Raw genomic sequence first — 16,281 nt, 5'->3', positions numbered from 1 at the left:
CCCCCCTGCTCCACTGACTGTCCCCGCTCCCCTAGTCTGCTACTTACCTCTCCGTGCTCCAGGCTGTGGTCTTCAGCCAGGACGCACGCCTGTCTGTTCAAGATTTAAAGGGCCAGCATCCTCCTTATTGGCGCTGGCATCCTGGCTCTGCTATATAGCCGGCTACTCCCAGCATCCCCTGCCACATCTTCAGGTCATCCTACTAAAGAGAAAGCCTCCTGAGCATTTCCAGACGCCTCCGAGTTCCCTGAGGGTTTTCCAGACGCCTCCGTGTTCCCGTGTTCCTCTGGTGTTCTTGTGTTCCTCTGGTGTTCCCGTGTTCCTCTGGTGTTCCCGTAATCCTGTGGGAGTCCCGTAATCCTGTGGGAGTCCCGTAATCCTGTGGCGGCCCCGTACTCCTGTGGCGGTCCTGTAATCCTGTGGCGATCCTGTAATCATGTGGCAGTCCTGTACTCCTGTGATGGTCCTGTACTCCTGTGGCGGTCCTGTAATCCTGTGGAGGTCCTGTACTCCTGTGGCGGTCCTGTAATCCTGTGGTGGTCCTGTAATCCTGTGGCGGTCCGGTATCCTAGTGGTCATCCGAGGTCCTGCCAGCCGTCCATCTGAGGTCCTGCCAGCCGTCCATCCGAGGTCCTGCCATCCCGAGGTCCTGCCATCCCGAGGTCCTGCCATCCCGAGGTCCTGCCATCCCGAGGTCCTACCTGCCATGTGTCCCTACCTTGGCTGCCACCGGTGGCCTAGTCGCACCCGTGGAGCGACTTGGTGGCTCCCCACCGCAGCAGGACCATCCCGCTTTGCGGAGGGCTCTGGGGAAGACCAGGAGTCCACTTAGACTCCGCTCCCGGATTGCGGTTGGCATCGTTATCTCCCGCGGTGGTCCAGGGAGGCCACTAACTTTAGTCCAAAGGGACTATTCAGATAGACTGTGACAGTAAGATCCAGCCATGGACTCCGCCAAGGTCTTGTACCCTACAAAAGCCATGTACAGTCCCAAGGATCCGTACCTGCTACTGGGTGACCTCCCTAGCACCATCGCCAGTCCCAAGAGATTGCTGCCCAAAAGGAACTCTTGGACAAACTCGCTGCCACTCTTCGGATGATTGCCTCCCAGCAGCAGGCTCTCGGGACTCCTCCCGTTGCTTCAGTCACCCCGCTATGTTTTCCAGCAGTAGAGACTGGACCCGAAATCTTTTTGCCGGACAAATTTGATGGCGACCCCAAATTGTACAGGAGATTCATTTCCCAGTGCTCGCAGAATCTAGAACTGTTGTCCTCCCAATACCCCACCGAAAGGCTCTAAGGTGGCGTTCATCTACTGTTTGCTCTCTGGAGAGGCCCTGGCCTGGGCTACCCCTCTATCGAATAGTGGTGACCCGAACATGGTCTCCCATACCAAGTTCCTGGCATACATCCGGTCCAGGTTTGAACCATCTCAAGTTCGGCTACTTCGCCTGTCCTGCTTGGTCTCGGTGTCCCCAGTTTCTCCACAGCTTCCCAGAGCTGCTCCCGTGACTCTGCAGCTTCCCAGCGCTGCTCCCGTGACTCTGCAGCTTCCCAGAGCTGCTCCCGTGACTCTGCAGCTTCCCAGAGCTGTTCCCGTGACTCTGCAGCTTCCCAGGGCTGCTCCCGTGACTCTGCAGCTTCCCAGAGCTGCTCCCGCGGCGCCCCAGCCTTCCCGAGGTCCTGCCTTCCTGTGGTCCTATCTGCCCTGTGTCCCTACCTTGGCTGGCACCGCGGGCCTAGTTGCACCCATGGAGCGACCTGGTGGCTCCCCACCGCAGCAAGACCATCCTGCTTTACAGAGGGCTCTGGCAAAGACCAGGAGTCCACTTAGACTCCACTCCCGGGTTGCGGCTGGCATCGTTATCTCCCGCGGTGGTCCACTAACTTTAGTCCAAAGGGACTATTCCCATAGACTGTGACAGTAAGATCCGGCCATGGACTCCACCAAGGTCTTGTATCCTACAAAAGCCATGGACAGTCCCAAGGATCCGTACTTGCTACTGGGTGACCTCCCTAGCACCATCGCCCAGCAGTCCCAAGAGATTGCTGCCCAAAAGGAACTCTTGGACAAAGAGTGCCACTCCCACGACTCCTCCCGTTGCTTCAGTCACCCCGCTATGTTTTCCGGCAGTAGAGACCCGAAAAAGTTTTTGCCGGACAAATTTGATGGCGACCCCAAATTGTGCAGGAGATTCATTTCCCAGTGCTGGCAGCACTTAGAACTGTTGTCCTCCCAGTACCCCAGCGAACGCTCTAAGGTGGCGTTCATCTACTGTTTGCTCTTTGGAGAGGCCCTGGCATGGGCTACCCCTCGCCTGTCCTGCTTCAAGAGTCCTGCTCTAAAAAAGAAGCCAAAATTTCCGCCTGCCAGGATAGGAAAAACTGAATATGTATCACAAGTTAAAAGACATGATCATACATAAGGTGCAAAACTGAGCTGCCAAATGTCTCAAAAATTCACCAAAGAAAAAAAAGTGTGTCGCCCCCTGCTGTCCTTGTGGAGCAACAAGCCATATTTCTGTATTGAGCAGATGTTTTGTCTTGAAAGTGAAAGCTTGATTTGCTGAAGTGCGGAAAAGAGAAGATTTCTGTGGTAAGTCATGTCACCCAGGCAAAACTGGAGTCGAGTTGCAGGTAATCCGTCGTTTGCTCACGACGTGTCATTTCTATGGCCCGGTATGTTCTTATGGACCCACTGATATTGGGCGGTTTCTCAGTTCTCCAATAGTAAGCAAACCAAACATTTTGGTATGTTTTTTTTTTCCAAATGAAAAAAATTCTTCAGCCGTTGAGTCCAGTTTTTGTCCCATGAAAATAGAAAGGGCAGACCCAATTTTCTGACATGCTCTATACTGGAAATATAAGTCCTGTTAAAATTCATGTCACGTAGAAGTAGATGAAAATACCAGGTATGTAGACGCGCTGCCTCTAATAAGTGTAGTCACACGTAACTAGCTTAAAGTTCTTTATTTTGGTGGGTCGTGGACTATGCTTTTCGGGGGCATAGTCTGGTCCAAAATGGATAAAAGGGAGATACATTGAGGGTTGGACTGGTCCACCAAAACACTTTGGGGGTCATTTACTAAGGGCCCGACGTTTCCCCGACGTGTTACCCGAACATTTCCGATTTGCGCCGATTTTCCCTGTATTGCCCGGGGATTTTGGTGCACGTGATCGGATTTTGGCGCATCGGCGCTGGCACGCACGTGACGGAAATCGGGGGGCGTGGCCGAATGATAACCTGACGGATTCGGAAAAACCGCCACATTTTTAAAAAAAAATGTGTCGCGGAGCTTGCACTTACCTTCATCCAGGATAGGATCGTGAACTCCAGTGCGTTCCGATGCTCTTCAGCGCAACAGCGCCACCTGGTGGACGTCGAAGGGACTACCTTAATGAATCCCGGCCGGACCCGAATCCACCGAATCCACAATGCACTTTCAGTGAACCCCAGCGGCCGGGTAAGTAAATGTGCCCCAGTAACTGATTATATTAGTTTATGTGTAGGATTTATAGTGCCGGTCAAGAATTTTACACAAATTCAAAGCCATCGGTCACGAAGGAGTTAAGAGAACTAAGGTGAAAGTATAAAGCTTTCTGTTTAGGAGGAGGTCAAGGTTAAGATAAGGGAGTGCAAAAAAAAGATATAGGGGGTCATTTACTAAGGGCCCGATTCGCGTTTTCCCGACGTGTTACCCGAATATTTCCGATTTGCGCCGATTGTACCTGAATTGCCCCGGGATTTTGGCGCACGCGATCATATTGTGGCGCATCGGCGCCGGCATGCGCGCAACGGAAATCGGGGGGCGTGGCCGAACGAAAACCCGACGTATTCGGAAAAACCGCCGTATTTAAAAACCGAAAAAGTGTCGCTTGGGAAGCGCTTACCTTCACCTGGTCCGAGGTGGTGCATTCCGGCGCGTTGAGATGATTTTCAGCGCAGCAGCGCCACCTGGTAGACGGCGGAGGAACTACCTTCATAAATCCCGGCCGGTCCCGAATCCTGTGCAGAGAATGCGCCGCTGGATCGCGAATGGGCCGGGTAAGTAAATCTGCCCCTTTGTCTCTGCCCCCACTATCGCTGACTCTGACCCCTGTCCCAACTATGCTGGGACTTCAACTCTATTTGTATTTCATAAAGTTGAATAATAGGAGGAGGAAATGAGAGGGACTACAATATAAGGGGGAGATGAGAGGGGCCACAATATGAGGAGGAGATGAGAGGGACCACAATATGAGGAGGAGATGAGAGGGGACCACAATATGAGGAGGTGATTAGAGGGACCACAATATGAGGGGAGATGAGAGGGGACCACAATATGAGGAGGAGATGAGAGGGGACCACAATATGAGGAGGAGATGAGAGGGGACCACAATATGAGGAGGAGATGAGAGGTTTCAATATAGGGGCCACCACTCTTTCAAAGCAAATGCCATGTGTGAACGCACCCTGAGGCAGTTTTCCAATTCGTCTGGAAAGGACTTGTGGTTTCAGCTAATAGCAGTCTAACTCTGCACTGGTCTATTCACCCATGCTTGATAAATCTCCCCCTCTGTGTCCTATTGCCTTCAGTCTGTGTTCACATGTGGCTTTTCCATTGCGTTAACAGCTGAGGAGAGGAGATTTACCTAATCCTAATGACATTGCTGTTAACATTTGAACTTACAAAACGCTATGTTAATAAACGTGTTAACATTGTTCTAATGTTTGTGCTATGTGAAATATATGTTAATGCAACATCCCCCACTGGGGCCTAGTCTTTTCTCGGGCCTGGAGGCAGCCAGGGCCCAGAATAATGGAGTGGCTGGCAGTTGCGGCCTAGGGCACGCTGATGTCACGGTGCTTGGTATGGGGACCGGAGGGCTGTCCTTCAGCCTGCCAGGTCTCCAGCAGGTGGTGTTTGCAAGAAATATGGATGGAGAGGCTGATGTCCTCGTTCTCCCTGGGGCAACCCCTGAATGTCTGTAACATGAGTCCCTGGGTAATGGATGGGGAACCCGTGGTGGTAACAGTCATATCCAGGGATCAGAAGGAGGCAACGTTGTGCAAATCAACCTACACAGCAGATTCCTTATGCTGGAAAGGTTATGGAGAGTTAGTCCACAGGAAAGCAGTGGGTGCCAGGCAGTAGGCCTGAGGCACTAGAGGTTCCTGGGATTGATGGCTGAGGCAGCACTGAAGGTGTGCTGCTCACTCTCTCTGGGATCAGACTGCTGAGACAGACAGTCTAAGACTGAACCTGAAGACCATGTGCTCTCACCCATATCATTGGATAGTTGCATACACCATTTAACTCTCGCCTTGCCAGGCAATATCTACAGCTGCAATTACACAATGGGGCTCATTTACTAAGGGTCTGCGGATTCCCAACAATATCCATTTTGCGCCATATTTAACAGGGGATTTTGGCTCACGTGATCGGATTTTGGCGCATCGGCGCCGGCTTGCGCCAGGGGGCGGGCCATCAGACAACCCGACGGATTCGGACAACGTGCAGGATATAACATTTAGAATTCTGTCGCAAGAAACGCACTTACAAGCACCGGGAAGAAGCAGGTGAACTCCAGCGGACCTGAGTGGGGAAACGACAGATGCAGGAATTTGGGCGCACAAGCTTTGTGAATCGTGCCGTACTTCATCTTCGTCGGACCGTCAGAATCGGGGATCGCGACAGGATCAGGTAAGTAAATTTGCCCCAGTTAGTTAGTTCTAGATAGTGAACAGACATCATGAAAATGAACAAACAAAGGAAAAAACTGCACAGCGCAGGAATAACACTTTGGCACAGTATTGAAGGCATTTGCATAATATAAAACGGTTTATCAGAAGAGCTTCCGCAGCAGCAGCCTGGTGATGAGTACAGGAGGCGTGCGCTGTGCCTAGTGGCGTAACAACCACCGTAGAAGACGTAGCAGTTGCTACGGGGCCCGGGCGCAGGGGGGCCCGTGATGGACGGGCAAAGAATAATTTATTTACTTGCTTCCTGCCTCTGGCAGGAAGCTGGAATGCTGATTTAAAGAGCGGCCAATGAGCCCGGGACTGACATCCGAATTATAATTTGTAATGGATGTGTCCCCGGGCCTGTCCCACTGCATATGAGGTGGGCGGAGACATAGTGGGACAGGCCCGGGGACATATCATTAACAAATTATAATTCGGCTGTCCGTCCCGGGCTCAGGAGCCGCCCCACTACCTTTGCTGCTGAACCTGGTGCCTGCCCCGCCCACCAGACATCAGGCCCGCCAACTTCATGTCCGGTCCGCGCCACCCTTTGCCCATGTGACCCGACCGCCTCTCCTACGGCATGGCTCGCCTGCCTATCTATTGGATGTATGTGTATATATGTGTGTATGTTGTCTATATATTGGATGTGTGTGTATTAGAGATGAGCGAACATGCTCGTCCGAGCTTGATGCTCGGTCGAGCATTAGGGTACTCGAAACTGCTCGTTACTCGGACGAATACTTCGCCCGCTCGAGAAAATGGCAGCTCCCGCCGTTTTGCTTTTTGGCGGCCAGAAACAGAGCCAATCACAAGCCAGGAGACTCTGCACTCCACCCAGCATGACGTGGTACCCTTACACGTCGATAGCAGTGGTTGGCTGGCCAGATCAGGTGACCCTGGGATAGACTAGCCGCTGGCCGCGCTGCTCGGATCATTCTGTCTCTGGATGCCGCTAGGGAGAGAGCTGCTGCTGGTCAGGGAAAGCGTTAGGGTGTTCTATTAGCTTACTGTTAGGCAGGAGTGATTCTCAAAGAACCCAACAGCCCTTCTTAGGGCTACAATAACGTTCTACTTTTTTTATTTTAATTTGCATCTTTTACCATTTTGTGAGGAATTAGCAGGGGGACTTGCTACCGTTGTGTTTAGCTCTTAGTGGCACACATATCCATAGCAAAGACCGAAGTGGGAAAATTCAGTAGGGGTTGGATTTCTATTAGGCAATAACTCGGTGTCATCTCATCTGGCATAGTAGTGTGCTTCCTTTGATACTTGGCTAGAAAATAGCCATAGGAGAATACAAACAGCTTCTTGAAGCCTACAGTAGCGTTCTATATATTTGATTTCTGGTTGATCTGCTGGTGGCTGTAGTTTCTGCAGTGCATGTACTTGCCAATTCTGAGCAATTTGTAGTGAGACTTGCGACCGCTGTGTTCTGCGCTTAGTGGCGCACATATCCATAGCAAAGGCCGAAGTGGCAAAATTCAGTAGGGGTTGGATTTCTATTAGGCAATAACTCAGTGTCATCTCATCTGGCATAGTAGTGTGCTTCCTTTGATACTTGGCTAGAAAATAGCCATAGGAGAATACAAACAGCTTCTTGAAGCCTACAGTAGCGTTCTATATATTTGATTTCTGGTTGATCTGCTGGTGGCTGTAGTTTCTGCAGTGCATGTACTTGCCAATTCTGAGCAATTTGTAGTGAGACTTGCGACCGCTGTGTTCTGCGCTTAGTGGCGCACATATCCATAGCAAAGGCCGAAGTGGCAAAATTCAGTAGGGGTTGGATTTCTATTAGGCAATAACTCAGTGTCATCTCATCTGGCATAGTAGTGTGCTTCCTTTGATACTTGGCTAGAAAATAGCCATAGGAGAATACAAACAGCTTCTTGAAGCCTACAGTAGCGTTCTATATATTTGATTTCTGGTTGATCTGCTGGTGGCTGTAGTTTCTGCAGTGCATGTACTTGCCAATTCTGAGCAATTTGTAGTGAGACTTGCGACCGCTGTGTTCTGCGCTTAGTGGCGCACATATCCATAGCAAAGGCCGAAGTGGCAAAATTCAGTAGGGGTTGGATTTCTATTAGGCAATAACTCAGTGTCATCTCATCTGGCATAGTAGTGTGCTTCCTTTGATACTTGGCTAGAAAATAGCCATAGGAGAATACAAACAGCTTCTTGAAGCCTACAGTAGCGTTCTATATATTTGATTTCTGGTTGATCTGCTGGTGGCTGTAGTTTCTGCAGTGCATGTACTTGCCAATTCTGAGCAATTTGTAGTGAGACTTGCGACCGCTGTGTTCTGCGCTTAGTGGCGCACATATCCATAGCAAAGGCCGAAGTGGCAAAATTCAGTAGGGGTTGGATTTCTATTAGGCAATAACTCAGTGTCATCTCATCTGGCATAGTAGTGTGCTTCCTTTGATACTTGGCTAGAAAATAGCCATAGGAGAATACAAACAGCTTCTTGAAGCCTACAGTAGCGTTCTATATATTTGATTTCTGGTTGATCTGCTGGTGGCTGTAGTTTCTGCAGTGCATGTACTTGCCAATTCTGAGCAATTTGTAGTGAGACTTGCGACCGCTGTGTTCTGCGCTTAGTGGCGCACATATCCATAGCAAAGGCCGAAGTGGCAAAATTCAGTAGGGGTTGGATTTCTATTAGGCAATAACTCAGTGTCATCTCATCTGGCATAGTAGTGTGCTTCCTTTGATACTTGGCTAGAAAATAGCCATAGGAGAATACAAACAGCTTCTTGAAGCCTACAGTAGCGTTCTATATATTTGATTTCTGGTTGATCTGCTGGTGGCTGTAGTTTCTGCAGTGCATGTACTTGCCAATTCTGAGCAATTTGTAGTGAGACTTGCGACCGCTGTGTTCTGCGCTTAGTGGCGCACATATCCATAGCAAAGGCCGAAGTGGCAAAATTCAGTAGGGGTTGGATTTCTATTAGGCACTAACTCAGTGTCATCTCATCTGGCATAGTAGTGTGCTTCCTTTGATACTTGGCTAGAAAATAGCCATAGCAATAGGATAGGATTGTTTGGTTTTAAAAACTCAAAAAAAAACAAAAAACACAAAAAAAAAAAAAAAACACAAAAAAACACAAAAAAAAACAAAAAGAAGTAAAAAAAAAAAAAAAGTTATAACTCTCATTTTAAAAATGTTTAACCCGAGGGCTAGGGGTAGAGGACGAGGGCGGGGACGTGGGCGTCCAACTACTGCAGGGGTCAGAGGCCGTGGTCCTGGGCGGGGTGAGACACCACCTGCTGATGAGGGAGCAGGGGAACGCCGCAGAGCTACACTCCCTAGGTTCATGTCTGAAGTTACTGGGACTCGTGGTAGAGCACTGTTGAGGCCAGAACAGTGCGAACAGGTGATGTCGTGGATTGCTGACAATGCTTCGAGCAATTTGTCCACCACCAGTCAGTCTTCCACGCAGTCCACCCATGTCACCGAAATCCCCACTCCTCCAGCTCCTGCACCTCAGCCTCCTCCCCCCCAGTCTGCCCCCTCCCAGGAAAATTTGGCATTTGAACCGGCATACTCTGAGGAACTGTTTTCTGGACCCTTCCCACAGTCACAAACCACTTGTCCGGTTGCTGCTGAGCAATTTTCCGATGCCCAGGTTTTCCACCAGTCACAGTCTGTGGGTGATGATGACCTTCTTGACGTAGTGGAAGTGTGTAAAGAGGTGTCCGACGATGAGGAGACACGGTTGTCAGACAGTGGGGAAGTTGTTGTCAGGGCAGGAAGTCCGAGGGGGGAGCAGACTGAGGGATCGGAGGATGATGAGGTGACAGACCCAAGCTGGGTTGAGAGGCCGGGTGAACACAGTGCTTCTGAGACGGAGGAGAGTCCTCGACCTGAACAGGTTGGAAGAGGCAGTGGTGGGGCCAGACGGAGAGGCAGGGCCAGAGCTGGTGCATCAGCGCCACTGTCAACTAGTGAAGCTCCCGTGGTGAGGGCTCTTGCGGCGAGGGCTAGATCTTCAGAAGTGTGGAGGTTCTTTAAGGAAACACCGGATGACCGACGGACTGTGGTGTGCAACATTTGCCAAACCAGGCTCAGCAGGGGTTCCACCACTACTAGCTTAACTACCACCAGTATGCGCAGGCATATGAATGCTAAGCACCCCACTCAGTGGCAACAAGCCCGTTCACCTCCGGCCGTGCACACCACTGCTCCTTCCCCTGTGTCAGCTGCTAGTCAGCCCCCTGCCCAGGACCCTGGCACAAAAACCCCATCGTCGCCTCCACGATCCTCCACAGCATCCACCAGCGTTCAGCTCTCCATACCCCAGACGCTGGAGCGGAAACGCAAATATAGTGCAACCCACCCGCACGCCCAAGCCCTTAATGTGCACATCTCCAGATTGCTTAGCCTGGAGATGCTGCCCTATAGGCTAGTAGAGACCGAGGCCTTTCGCAACCTCATGGCGGCGGCCGCCCCTCGGTATTCGGTCCCCAGCCGCCACTACTTTTCCCGATGTGCCGTCCCAGCCCTGCACCAGCACGTGTCAGACAACATCATCCGTGCCCTGACCAATGCCGTTTCTGACAAGGTCCACCTGACCACGGACACGTGGACGAGTGCTGCCGGGCAGGGCCACTATATATCGCTGACGGCACATTGGGTTAACTTGGTGGAGGCTGGGACCGAGTCTGACCCTGGGGCTGCTCATATACTGCCGACGCCGAGGATTGCGGGGCCTACCTCGGTCCAGGTGTTTCAGGCCTACTATGCCTCCTCCTCCTCCCACCCCTCCTCCACCTCCTCCTCCGAACTACCATCCGTGGGCACGGCGCCATCAGTCGGTAGCTCTAGGCACAGCAGCAGTGCCGTCGCTAAGCGACAGCAGGCGGTGCTCAAACTGCTGAGCCTAGGCGACAAAAGGCACACCGCCCAAGAGCTATTACAGGGCATCACGGCGCAGACTGATCTGTGGCTGGCACCGCTGAACCTCAAGCCGGGAATGGTTGTGTGTGACAACGGCCGTAACCTGGTGGCGGCTCTGCAACTCGGCAGACTGACACATGTGCCATGCCTGGCCCATGTGTTAAATCTGATAGTGCAGCGTTTCCTCAAGACATACCCCAATCTGTCTGATTTGCTCACGAAGGTGCGCCGCATCTGTGCGCATTTCAGGAAGTCCAGCCCAGATGCTGCCACTCTCAGGGCAGCGCAGCGCCGCCTCCAACTGCCCGCTCACCGACTGTTGTGCGACGTGCCCACGAGGTGGAATTCAACACTGACCATGTTATCCAGAGTTTACCAGCAGCGCAGAGCGATTGTAGACTGCCAGATGTCAACTTCCACCAGAACTGGTAGTCAGGTCAGTCAGCTTCCTCAAGTCTACAATGAGGAGTGGACGTGGATGTCTGATATCTGTCAGGTGCTGAGTAACTTTGAGGAGTCAACACAGATGGTCAGTGGCGATGCCGCCATCATCAGCCTCACCATCCCGCTGCTTGGCCTGTTGAAAAACTCTCTGGTCAGCATGAAGTCGGAAGCTTTGCGCTCGTCACAAGAGACGGGGGAAGAATATTCCCTTGTTGATAGCCAAAGCACCCTGAGGTCTGTTTCTCAGCGCATATCGGAGGAGGTGGAGGAGGATGAGGAGGAAGAGGAGGAGAATGTTGGCGAGACACAAGAGGGGACCATTGTTGAGTCCTTCACTGTTCAGCGTGTATGGGCAGAAGAAGAGGAGTTGGAGGAGTTGGAGGAGGAGGAAATGGACAGTCAGGCCAGTGAGGGGAGTGAATTCTTACGCGTTGGTACTCTGGCGCATATGGCAGATTTCATGCTAGGCTGCCTATCCCGTGACCCTCGCGTTCAAAGAATTTATTCCAGCACCGATTACTGGGTGTTCACTCTCCTGGACCCACGGTACAAGCAAAATCTTCCCACTCTCATCCCTGGAGAGGAAAGGAGTGTGAGAATGCATGAATACCAGCAGGCCCTGGTGCACAAGCTGAAACAGTATTTCCCTTCTGACAGCGCTAGCGGCAGAGTGCGTAGTTCTGCGGGACAAGTAGCGAGGGAGAGTAGGCGAGCAGGCAGCTTGTCCAGCACTGGCAAGGGTACGCTTTACAAGGCTTTTGCCAGCTTTATGTCACCCCAGCAAGACACTGTCACCTGTCCCCAGTCTCGGCAGAGTAGGGCTGATCTTTACAGAAAGATGGTGAGGGAGTACGTAGCTGACCATACCATCGTCCTAAATGATCACACAGCTCCCTACAACTACTGGGTTTCAAAGCTGGACATGTGGCACGAACTGGCGCTGTACGCCTTGGAGGTTCTTGCCTGCCCTGCCGCTAGCGTCTTGTCCGAGCGGGTTTTCAGTGCAGCTGGTGGCATCATCACCGATAAGCGTACACGCCTGTCGACTGACAGCGCTGACAGGCTGACGCTTATTAAAATGAATAAAGGCTGGATTTCTCAGAATTTCCAATCTCCACCAGGTGAAGGAAGCTCAACCTGAATAATTGATCCACTCCTCCTCCTCCTCCTCATTTTCCTCCTTCTCCTCCTCTTTGTACAGTAAAGCAGAGGAAAATGGCTATTTTTTGACAGGGCCCACTGGCTCTTGCTATAGTACTTCATGCATTTAATTTTTCTGGAGGGCCACCTACCCGGTCCTCTGTTTGAAAAAATTTTTGTGAGTGCCACATACAGGCACTCAATCTATTCCATTTTTCTGGAGGGCCACCTACCCGGTCCTCTGTTTTAAAAAATTTTTGGGACTGCCACATACAGGCACTCAATCTATTCCATTTTACTGGAGGGCCACCTACCTGCTCCTCTGGTTTGAAACATTTTTGGGACTGCCACATACAGGCACTCAATCTATTCCATTTTACTGCAGGGCCACCTACCTGCTCCTCTGGTTTGAACAATTTTTGGGACTGCCACATACAGGCACTCAATCTATTCCATTTTACTGCAGGGCCACCTACCTGCTCCTCTGGTTTGAACAATTTTTGGGACTGCCACATACAGGCACTCAATCTATTCCATTTTACTGGAGGGCCACCTACCTGCTCCTCTGGTTTGAAGAATTTTTGGGACTGCCACATACAGGCACTCAATCTATTCCATTTTACTGGAGGGCCACCTACCTGCTCCTCTGGTTTGAAACATTTTTGGGACTGCCACATACAGGCACTCAATCTATCCCATTTTACTGGAGGGCCACCTACCTGCTCCTCTGGTTTGAAAAATGTTTGGGACTGCCACATACAGGCACTATCCAAATTAAATTGTCTCCATAGCAGCCTCCACACGTTGTCTCCATTGCTACCTCCAAAAGTCGTCCATATAGCTGCCTCCATACATCGTCCCTTTATCAAACGAGGTGTGTCAGGCAGAAATTTGGGTTGTTTTCATGGATTCCACATCAAAGTTGTTAACTTTGTCGCCACCCTGCTGTGTTATCCACAAAATATACTGGCAAACTTTTACCATTTAGGGATATTATTTCAGCGCTTCTTGCGCATCTGTTTACATTCCCCTCACCCGGCATATCCTAAACTTATAAGAACGCTACTACACTTGATCTTATACAAAAGGTTCTTAGAAGTGCTGTTTGGGGAGTAGCCTAGAGACAGGGGCTTGGATTGGCGAAAGCTCGCCTGGCAGCGGAACGCCAGCTCCATGCGCATCATGCGCTTCTTGCGCATCTGTTTACATTCCCCTCACCCGCCATATCCCAAACTTATAAGAACGCTACTACACTTAACTTGGTGCAGGCTGGGACCGAGTCTGACCCTGGGGCTGGTCATATACTGCCGACGCAGAGAATTGCGGGGCCTACCTCGGTCCAGGTCTCAAAGGCCTACTATACCTCCTCCCACCCCTCCTCCACCTCCTCCTCCTCCGAATTACCATCCGTGGGCATGGCGCCATCAGTCGGTAGCTCTAGGCACAGCAGCAGTGCCGTCGCTAAGCGACAGCAGGCGGTGCTGAAACTGCTGAGCCTAGGCGATAAAAGGCACACCGCCCAAGAGCTATTACAGGGCATTCCACATCAAAGTTGTTAACTTTGTCGCCACCCTGCTGTGTAATCCACAAAATATACTTGCAAACTTTTACCATTTAGGGATATTATTTCAGCACTTCTTGCGCATCTGTTTACATTCCCCTCACCCGCCATATCCCAAACTTATAAGAACGCTACTACACTTGATCTTATACAAAAGGTTCTTAGAAGTGCTGTTTGGGGAGTAGCCTATAGACAGGGGCTTGGATTGGCGAAAGCTCGCCTGGCAGCGGAGCGCCAGCTCCATGCCAAGATCCAACTAACATAGTTTTAACTGCAGCACCTTTAATCTACTACTAGTTCACTGCCTCCATACATGGTCCCCTTATCAAACGAGCTGTGTCAGGCAGAATTTTGGGTTGTTTTCATGGCTTCCATGTTAACTTTGTCGCCACCCTGCTGTGTAATCCACAAAATATACTGGGAAACTTTTATCATGTACCGATATTATTTGAGCGCTTCTTGCTCACCTCCTTTGGTTCCTCTCTGCCACCCATTGGTTTGAAGCCTGAGTCCATTTAGGGTATGTCGCCATGACACTCTCTAGCCTGCTGCCGCTGCCTCTGCATGCCGTCCCCTATAGTGTCAGGGTCAATTATTGGATGTTTTAGATGCTATCTAGCTTCATTCTGTCACTCTGTCATGGCCATGCTGTTGCCCATAATTTTGGCATAATGGTGCGATTAGGCAGCCTCAGAGGCATCCATGCATGCTGCCCCTGCTGTTTCCTGTCCATTTCCGTGGTGTTTCCATCCTTTTCTGAGGTTCCCAGGTGTTTGGCCAAGCTTCCCTGTGCAGAGCCTTGGTCCCCTTGAAAAATGCTCGAGTCTCCCATTGACTTCAATGGGGTTCGTTATTCGAGACGAGCACTCGAGCATCGGGAAAAGTTCGTCTCGAATAACGAGTACCCGAGCATTTTAGTGTTCGCTCATCTCTAGTGTGTATATATGTGTGTATGTTGTGTATATATTGGATGTGTGTGTATATATGTGTGTATGCTGTGTATATATTGGATGTGTGTGTATATATGTGTGTATGCTGTGTATATATTGGATGTGTGTGTATATATGTGTGTATGCTGTGTATATATTGGATGTGTGTGTATATATGTGTGTATGTTGTGTATATATTGGATGTGTGTGTATATATGTGTGTATGCTGTGTATATATTGGATGTGTGTGTATATATGTGTGTATGCTGTGTATATATTGGATGTGTGTGTATATATGTGTGTATGCTGTGTATATATTGGATGTGTGTGTATATATGTGTGTATGCTGTGTATATATTGGATGTGTGTGTATATATGTGTGTATGCTGTGTATATATTGCATGTGTGTGTATATATGTGTGTATGCTGTGTATATATTGGATGTGTGTGTATATATGTGTGTATGCTGTGTATATATTGGATGTGTGTATATATGTGTGTATGCTGTGTATATATTGGATGTGTGTATATATGTGTGTATGCTGTGTATATATTGGATGTGTGTGTATATATGTGTGTATGCTGTGTATATATTGGATGTGTGTGTATATATGTGTGTATGCTGTGTATATATTGGATGTGTGTGTATATACGTGTGTATGTTGTGTATATATTGGATGTGTGTGTATATATGTGTGTATGCTGTGTATATATTGGATGTGTGTGTATATATGTGTGTATGCTGTGTATATATTGGATGTGTGTGTATATATGTGTGTATGCTGTGTATATATTGGATGTGTGTGTATATATGTGTGTATGCTGTGTATATATGTGTGTATGCTGTGTATATATTGGATGTGTGTGTATATATGTGTGTATGCTGTGTATATATTGGATGTGTGTGTATATATGTGTGTATGCTGTGTATATATTGGATGTGTGAGTATATATGTGTGTATGCTGTGTATATATTGGATGTGTGAGTATATATGTGTGTATGCTGTGTATATATTGGATGTGTGTGTATATATGTGTGTATGTTGTGTATATATTGGATGTGTGTGTATATATGTGTGTGTATCCTGTGTATACTGGATGTGTGTATATATGCTGTATATCTGTATGTGTGTGCTGTATATACTGGGTGTGTGTATATATGCTGTATATGTGTGTGTATGTTGTATATACTGGATGTGTGTGTGTGTATATGCTGTATATCTGTATGTATGTTGTATATACTGGATGTGTGTGTATGCTGTATATACTAGATGTGTGTGTATGTGCTGTATATACTGGATGAGTGTGTGTGTATATATGCTGTATATCTGTGTGTATGATTTATATACTGGATGTGTGTATATATGCTGTATATGTGTGTGTATGTTGTATATACTGGATGTGTGTGTGTATATGCTGTATATCTGTATGTATGTTGTATATACTGGATGTGTGTGTATGCTGTATATACTAGATGTGTGTGTATGTGCTGTATATACTGGATGAGTGTGTGTGTATATATGCTGTATATCTGTGTGTATGATTTATATACTGGATGTGTGTATATATGCTGTATATCTGT

The 16,281-nt window shown here is 49.2% G+C and overlaps 1 long non-coding RNA gene across 1 annotated transcript in view; it reads right to left on the bottom strand.

Moving 5' to 3' along the window:
* Window positions 1-16,281, bottom strand: part of LOC140069400 (uncharacterized) — a 38,421-nt gene that overhangs the window by 3,834 nt on the left and 18,306 nt on the right. The window lies entirely within an intron of this gene.

The sequence above is a fragment of the Engystomops pustulosus genome, chromosome 7, assembly GCF_040894005.1.
Source record: "Engystomops pustulosus chromosome 7, aEngPut4.maternal, whole genome shotgun sequence".
NCBI lineage: Eukaryota > Metazoa > Chordata > Amphibia > Anura > Leptodactylidae > Engystomops > Engystomops pustulosus.
Note: the sequence above shows the minus strand (reverse complement) of the source record. Positions and strands in the feature narration are given on the sequence as shown.